At 46.5% G+C, this 8,721-nt stretch overlaps 1 non-coding gene across 1 annotated transcript; it reads right to left on the bottom strand.

Annotated features, from left to right (window-relative positions):
* Window positions 1–1,545: 1,545 nt before the first annotated feature.
* On the bottom strand, window positions 1,546–1,616 carry TRNAS-GCU. The gene has a single exon. It is a non-coding gene; the product is annotated as a tRNA-Ser (tRNA).
* Window positions 1,617–8,721: the final 7,105 nt, after the last annotated feature.

Below are 8,721 nucleotides of genomic sequence, written 5' to 3'. Positions count from 1 at the left end.
CTTTCTAGATGGTTCTTATAGCAGAAGATTCTGACACAGGGACAGACTGCCAGAGCCCCTGCAGTCAAGAGTGGCTGGGCAAATGCAGCTGAGAAAAGAGGGAAAAGAGACTGGGGCTGTGGGCAACTTTGGTGTCAACTCTACAACTCCCAGGGGTTAAGATGGCACCGGCTGTTGCCCTTGAACCAAGGATCTTGCCTTTTCTCCTCCGCCCCCACCTCCTCCCACCCCCCACCTAACAACCCCCAACCCCCTTCCCTGCCCCAGCTCCCTCTTCTCGAGGGGTTGGCCACTCCTGCCTCACCATACTTGCTCATCTGTGCAGAAGATAAACTAAGACCCTCTTTCCTTGAAACTATAAACACAGGAAGAATTTTGACTGTACGCCAGAGTGCTCACAAGACCTGGGAAGGAAGGATTTTCATAGTTGGCAGAAGTGGTAAGCTTTGGGGAAGGTGGATCTAGTCAGGTTCAAGGACCTGTGCTTTCAAATGCTAAAAGCAACACAGGTAAAGATAGCACTTTCTCTTAAATCCTTGGTTCTTCCATCTTAACTGCATAAAATCACCTAGAAAGGTTTACAAAATCACCACTCCCAGAACAAGCACATCCAAATTTCTGAGGACGGGACCCGTCCATCAGTGGTTCTAAAGCTCCCAGGTGACTGCAATGCATAGCCAAGGTTGAGAAGCAGCAGCCTTAAAAGGGTAATGAAAGAAGGCCAAGGCTTTAATGAATTGATGAACATATAAATTTCATGGCCATATTTCCAGTCTATACTTAGGTGTTTTATTTCTTTAAATCTTGCCTTATAATGCATCCTGGCCTTCACTGACAAAGCCAATTAGAGATCTGTAAACAAGTTATAATTTTAATAGATAAATTTAATGAGAAAAAAATGTCTTGTGTCACTCTGCTCAGTGAGTTACCCGCATATGAAGAAAGCTTCATTCGCTGGCACACCCCAGGTCACCTTCTTTCACTGAGCAGGCAGATGCCTTGGGAGAATGGAGGAAAGGTCATCAAAGCAAAAACACAAAGCTAGCAGGTTGAGAAGCTGGGGGAACATCAGATAAGCACCCAAAGGAAGGATTCTGTATTTTAGGTGCAGTGGAAGAGGCTTCTGAGGCCATGGGGTGGGGGCACAGAGTCGGGAGCTTACCAGGGTGACATACCTTCATTCAGGACCTCTTTAGACTAGACTTTGGTTAGCCCAACAGGCAGCAAAGCCAACATTCATCAAATCGTAGAGCCTCAAAATTCAGCCCCCTGTTCTCTGTACCCTCTTCTCTCCTCACCCCAGACCCCAGTCCCCTTTGGTCTTTCAAGGAATAGCACAGGATCCAGAAAGAGCAGGATCTTGGGGTCAGAACAACATGAGTTCCCATACTGGCTCCATCACTTATTAGCTATGTGTTGTTGTCCTCTAAATTGTGTCTGACTCTTTTGCAGCCCTGTGGACTGTAGCACACCAGGCTCCCCTTCCCATGGGATTTCCCAGGCAAGAATGCTAGAGTGGGTTGCCGTTTTCTTCTCCAGGGGATCTTCCCAACCCAGGGATCGAACCTAAGCCTCCTGCTTAGCAGGCAGATTCTTTACCACTGAGCCACCTGGGAAGCCCAGTGAATATTCAGTTCAGTTCAGTCGCTCAGTCGTGTCCGACTCTTTGTGACCCCATGAATCGCAGCACGCCAGGCCTCCCTTGTCCATCACCATCTCCCGGAGTTCACTCAAACTCACATCCATCAAGTCGGTGATACCATCCAACTATCTCATCCTCTGTCATCCCCTTCTCCTCCTGCCCCCAATCCCTCCCAGCATCAGTCTTTACCAATGAGTCAACTATTCGCATGAGGTGGCCAAAGTACTGGAGTTTCAGCTTTAGCATCATTCCTTCCAAAGAACACCCAGGGCTGATCTCCTTCAGAATGGACTGGTTGGATCTCCTTGCAGTCCAAGGGACTCTCAAGAGTCTTCTCCAACACCACAGTTCACTGAGCACAGCCCAGTGCTCCTTGGAATGGACTGCCATGCTCTATTAAAAGTATCTGGTAAACAATAATAAATAAGAACTATCGGTGCTTGGTCATATCCAGCTCTTTTCGACCCCATGGACTGTAGCCCATCAGGCTCCTCTGTCCATGGGATTTCCCAGGCAAGAATGCTGGAGTGGGTTGCCATTTTCTTCTCCAATTAACTACGTGACAGATATGCGATGTTTAACCTTTCAGGGCTTCAGTTCTCATAGAGGAACTCAGGGGTGGATTTGGGAGTGTGGAGTGCTGCTGGGTCAGCCCTGCATTGCCCATGGATTAAGGTGGAATCTTCTATTGCCCTTGGATTAAGGACTTTGCTTCTCCCCACCTGGGTTTATCTTCCCAGGGATTGGCCCCTCTGATGAGCTGTATTCTACTTGTTTATTTCTGCTGGAGATAAAGTCAGTGAAATCTTTAGGCCCAGGCAAGAGGGGCCTCTACTCTGGTCCCCATTGTCTACAATGCTGTTTTTTCATCTGTACTTCTCCCTGCTGAGTGAGGGATTCATGGGACAAAAGCCCCCTAGAACTTTGCTCCCCATCCGGGCCATGTTATAAAGGCTGGGACCCTTGAAATCCCCTGTCCAAATGGACCTGAATCCACTTCAGGGTCTGTGGGAGCTGATCCGCAGATCCATTCTCTGGATGTGCTATACTGCCTATCTGAGGCCTGATGGAGACCCAGGTCCGCTGTTGGGGAGGGTGTGATGGGGATGCAGGTGGACAGGGCAGAGGCTTCTGGTTTCCTCACAGGCACGTTCTCTTCATGGCTTAGGACAGACTCAGGCCTGAGAAGAGAGGAGGACTTTCTCTCTGCCCTTCCACCCTGTCAGCTCAGAACTCTAATGAGTCTCAGAATTCTAAACTCCAGCTTGGCTTCCCAGGTCATTATGAAGCTATTTGTCAGTTTCAGAGGGTAGCACATTCTTTATTTATCAGCTTTTAGGGAATCCAGGTGGCTCAGCGGTAAGGAATCTGCCTGCCAGTACAGGAGACATAAGAGATGCGGGTTGGCTCCCTGGGTCAGAGAGATCCCCTGGAGGAGGAGCTGGCAACCCACTCCAGTATTCTTGCCTGGAAAATTCCATGGACATCAGAGTCTGGCGGGGCCATGGCGTCTCAGAGAGTTGGCCACACGACTGAACACTGTTCAAACACACAGCTTGCCTTTTAACTCTAAAGCGTTGACACATAGGATATGCAGTATGTGGACCTCCATCTGTGCGCTTATCCTGCAAACGTTACCTGCAGGCCTCATGGAAACCAATACTATTATCATTTAGATTGTGAGGATTCAATGCAAAAAATTACATGAGGGCATAGTAGGTGCTCAGTAAGGATTATTCTCTTGTACCTTTCAGCACATCAATGTTACTCAAAAAAATGCAGTTTCAGAGGAGAATCCTTCCCTAGGCAGGGCCACCACCTTCCTCTTTTTCGGTTCCAGGGTGCAGCTTCATGCTGTGTTGACTTACTGCGGCTAACATGCCTTCAGGCCTTTCCACCAAGAGGCTGATCCATGTTTGAGAGCTGAGCTCTGCTGCTGCAGCCAACCAGGAAGGCTGCGGGTCCTTCTGAAGTGGCTCTGGGGTGAGGTGGCCTCAGGGCAGGCGGGGCCTGGGGAACCCAGGCCTTACAGATGGCCAGTGAGCTGGACAGACCTGTGGAGAGAAATTCCTGGGTCAGGAAGCAGGGAGGGGACCCCAAGAGTTGTCTGCAGAGTTACATTGGCCTGAGTTCAGGAATGGTACCTAGAAAACCAGCAGAGCTTCCTGAAGGGTCAGGGAAGAGGGGACGGGGCAATGAGAGCTGACTGACTGGCGCTTGGCAGTTCAGGACTCAGGGAAGCCAGACAGGAACCAGTTCTGTTGGAACCAGCTGAACTGGTTCACTTTGCTACGTATCTCAAACTTGCTGTGGTGTGTCTGCTTTATACTTCAGGTACATTTATTGTTCACATTTTAAACAGCAATTGGTGCTGTGTTTTTTTTTTTAATTTTTTTTTTTTAACTGAAGGATAATTGCTTTACAGAATTTTGTTGTTTTCTGTCAAACCTCAATAGGAATCAGCCATAGGTATGCATATATCCCCTCCTTCCTGAATTCCCCTCCCATATCCCGCCCCATCCCACACCTCCAGGTTGACACAGAGCCCCTGTTTGAGTTTCCTGAGCCATACAGCAAATTCCTGTTTGCTATCTATTTTACATATGGTAATGTAAGTTTCCGTGTTACTCTCCCCATACATCTCACCCTGTCCTCCCCTCTCGCCATGTCCATAAGTCTATTCTCTGTGTCTGTTTCTTCACTGCTGCCCTGTGAATAAATTATTCAGTACCATTTTTCTAGATTCCATATATATGCTTTAGAATATGATATTTATCTTTCTCTTTCTGACTTACTTCACTCTGTATAATAGGCTCTAGGTTCATCCACCTCATCAGAACTGACTCAAAGGCATTCCTTTTCATAGCTGAGTGCCGAAAAATTGATGTTTTTGAACTGTGGTGTTGGAGAAGACTCTTGAGAGTCCCTTGGACTGCAAGGAGATCCAATCAGTCCATTCTGAAGGAGATCAACCCTGGGATTTCTTTGGAAGGAATGATGCTAAAGCTGAAACTCCAGTACTTTGGCCACCTCACGCGAAGAGTTGACTCGTTGGAAAAGACTCTGATGCTGGGTGGGATTGGGGGCGGGAGGAGAAGGGGACGACAGAGGATGAGATGGCTGGATGGCATCACAGACTCAATGGACGTGAGTCTGAGTGAACTCCGGGAGTTGGTGATGGACAGGGAGGCCTGGCATGCTGAGATTCATGGGGTCGCAAAGAGTTGGACAAGACTGAGTGACTGAACTGAACTGAATATTCCATTGTGTATATGTACCACAACTTCTTTATCCATTCCTCTGTTGATGGACATCTAGGTTGCTTCCATGTTCTGCTGCTGCAGCTGCTAAGTTGTTTCAGTAGTGTCCGACTCTGTGCGACCCCATAGATGGTAGCCCACCAGGCTCCCCAGTCCCTGGGATTCTCCAGGCAAGAACACTGGAGTGTCATGTGGCTTCATGAATCACAGAGAGAAATGCCCTTGAAGACCTTCTAATATGATTTCCTCCTCATCAGGAAACTCTCATTTCCTATAAACTTTAGAAATTTTTTTCACTTTGGTTATTGCATGTCAAGGAATGTTTAACCTGTGTATTGGTTGGACTTCATGTTGGTTGAGTTTTTAATCTGTCTCTCATTCAGTTCAGTTCAGTCGCTCAGTCGTGTCCAACTCTTTGCGATCCCATGAATCGCAGCATGCCAGGCCTCCCTGTTCATCACCATCTCCCGGAGTTCACTCAGACTCATGTCCATCCAGTCAGTGATGCCATCCAGCCATCTCATCCTCGGTCGTCCCCTTCTCCTCCTGCCCCCAATCCCTCCCAGCATCAGAGTCTTTTCCAATAAGTCAACTCTTCTCATGAGGTGGCCAAAGTACTGGAGTTTCAGCTTTAGCATCATTCCTCCCAAAGAAACCCCAGGGTTGATCTCCTTCAGAATGGACTGGTTGGATCTCCTTGCAGTCCAAGGGACTCTCAAGAGTCTTCTCCAACATTATCTATCTGTATATATTTAAATCTCTCATTATCTATCTATCTGTATATATTTTTAATCACCAGAAATAGAAATTTCTTTAGAAACAAATAAAATTTATTTTTTAATCACAGGCAAGTTCATCTTGTCCCACTTAGTTCTAGAAAACAGATTCTTGAAAATTACTCCTAGAAAAAGTTCCTGTAGCCTCAGATGTCAAAAACAAACTATAAGTATTTTCAACATATTCAAATGCTGAAGAGGGCTGTAACTCCCAGAAACAAGGTCGGTTTGGTCATCCAGGATAGCATTATGTTCCCTCAAGATCAAGAAATGTGAGCTGACATTGAAGCAAAGTATAAAAAGCTTTCAGGACTTCCCTGATGGTCCAGTGGTCAAGAGTCTGCCTTCCAATGCAAGGGACTCAGGTTCAATTCCTGAGTGGAGAACTAAGACCCCACATGCTACTGGGCAACTAAGCCTTTATGCCACAACTACTGAGCCCACAGGCCACAATGAAGAGCCAGTGCAATTATCCTTCAATTAAAAAATAAATAAATTTTAAAAAAGAAAACAAGAAACAAACAAAAAAGCCAATGCAGCCTCAAAACAATAAACAACAAATTAATCACTTAAATAAATAAAAACCTTTCAATTTATACTCTGCCAAATTGTATCTGAAGAGCCTGGGGGTTAAGGATGCAGACAGTTCACCTCTGTATCTATCCTGCATCCACCCTCCACGCCTGCTTTCTTCTAACTCTATATCACCCCTCATGTTAAACCATGGCAACTTTTGATGATAAACACTAGTTCTTTATACCTATTGTTGGTACAAATGCAACATTGTTTATTTGCCAGTTCCCAAGAGGCAAAGATCCTAATTAATCTATTAAGGCTTCTCTTGGAAAAAAGTCAGACCTTTCAGATGGAAAACCTGGGAAGATATCATCATTGTATTTTGCAACAGGTCTGGCCAGATTGTTCCAGACAAATCAGCCAGTTTCTGCTCAGCACTTTGTGCAGTTCAGGCAAGCCAGGAATTAGCCGGCTAAGAATACAGAAGAGGGAGCCGTCCTGATTGAAAATGTTAAGCAGAGGGGCCTGAAGTATCTGCCAGGTCAATGTCCAATGCCCTCTGCAGTGGAACAGCTATGCCTGTCTCAAGACCTGGGACTAGAAGAGGGGGCCTCAGACACCCCCTGGCATGTCCCTGTAATCTTCCACATGGTATACTTGAGGGTGGAGGCTCAGCTCTGCTGAGTGAAACTCTCTTCTGAGGCTTTTCCTGATGGGGATGGCCACTCATGGTAAGGAGGTTAAGCAGACCCCCCAGAAAGGCCTCCCAGGGAAGCATGGTACTGGAGTTGGCCTGGAAGGAGTGGGAAATTTGGTTTATTTTATTTTGGCTGGACCATAAGGCTTGAAGGATTTCAGTTCCGTGATCAGGGATTAAACCCAAGCCATGGTACTGAAAGCCTGGAATCCTAACCACTGGACCATCAGGAAACCCCCAGGTTTAGTTTATTTTTAAGTCTAACCTTTCAAGCCCAAGAATACTGGAGTGGGTAGCCTATGCCTTCTCCAGGGGTTCTTCCCGACCCAGGAATCGAACTGGAGTCTCCTGCATTGCAGGTGGATTCTTTACCAACTGAGCTATCAGGGAAGCCCAGTGTTTCATGTTTTCCCCAAACCTTACTGGCATTGTGGAACCCTGGACTGGTCATCCCTTTCAAGGGTCCTCTCCCTTATGGGTGTGTGTGTGCATGCTAGCTTGCTTCAGTTGTGTCCAACTCTTTGGGACCACATGGACTGTAGGCTGCCAGGCTTCTCTGTGCATGGGATTCTCCAGGCAAGACAACAATTGGCTGCATTGCTAAAAAAGATAATAATAATAAAAAAGAAGGAAAAAGAGGACCTAATGGAATCTTAACTCTCTGCAAAGTGAGAGAAAACCTTGAAGTTCTCCATCTAAGAAACCTGCCAGTGGTGACTTAGCTAAGTGATGCAACTGTCCTCAGAAGAGCTTTATTACATGGCTTTAGCTCTGTAGCTCTCCAGACACAAATGCTAAACCATCAAGAGATTTCCAAACTGGTTTTGTGCTGTCTGTCCCCACAGGGCAGGTGCAGTGTGACCAACATTTGGCAGGAGGGTAGAGGGAAGGGAAGATGGCTTTCTCTATAGTTCTGTCCACCCGAACTTTCTGCAGGAGTGGAAATGGCCTAGAGTTGCATGAATACCACAGCCTCTAGACCTGTGTGGCTGTTACGCCCTTGAATGTGGCTAGTGCCACTAGGCAGCTGAATTTTTTATTGCATTTCATTGAAATTAACCCAAGGGAATTCTCTGCAGGTTCAGGGGTTAGGAATCCATGCTTTCACTGCTGAGGGCACAGGTTCAATCCCTCGGAGGGGAACTAGAATTCCACAAGTCACATAGTGCAGCCAAAAAAAGAAAGAAATTAAATTAATGGCTACACATGGTCAGTGGCTCTTGTATTAGACAGCGCAATAAGAAGTTCACTGACCTTGAATTTCTACAGGAGGGAGGGCAGCTTCAATTTCCCTGGGTCTCGTCTTTTGTCTTGCTTCCCTGGACATTCAGCTTCTTTTGGATCCATCTCTGGCAGCTCCATCTCTGAGGCCTCTCCTCAGTTAACCCTATGCACCGGCCAAACTTCAGCAAGAAGCGACATTACATTATCTGCTTTGAAAAGACTGAGTATGGCTTTCTCTGAGCAGGATGAGGTTGGCAAGGATTGCTGAAGCTGAGTGTGATACACCAAACTGCTAATTTGCTAAAATAATTTGGGAAAGTGCTACTTTCAAACCCTGACGTGAGTGCCACTTTCTGAAATTGGTGGGAGGCCAGAGTCCATGCTACTGGAGGTTATGCTTGCTAATTGTCTCAGTGGTCATTTATAAAATGGCTATGGAATATTTCTGCCTCTCTGTCAGAGCACTTGGCCCAGAAAGGCAGGCTTGTTCACTGAGATTCTCTACTCTGACCCAAGCCAAAGATTCAGCCTGATTTCTTGTCAACTGGAATTTGGGAATTGCATAATCTACTTTTCCCCCCAAGAGATCCATATTTTCATGATTGC

Source organism: Oryx dammah, unplaced genomic scaffold (assembly GCF_014754425.2).
Source record: "Oryx dammah isolate SB20612 unplaced genomic scaffold, SCBI_Odam_1.1 HiC_scaffold_1, whole genome shotgun sequence".
NCBI classification, from domain to species: Eukaryota; Metazoa; Chordata; class Mammalia; order Artiodactyla; family Bovidae; genus Oryx; species Oryx dammah.
This window is presented reverse-complemented; position numbering and strand designations above follow the sequence as displayed.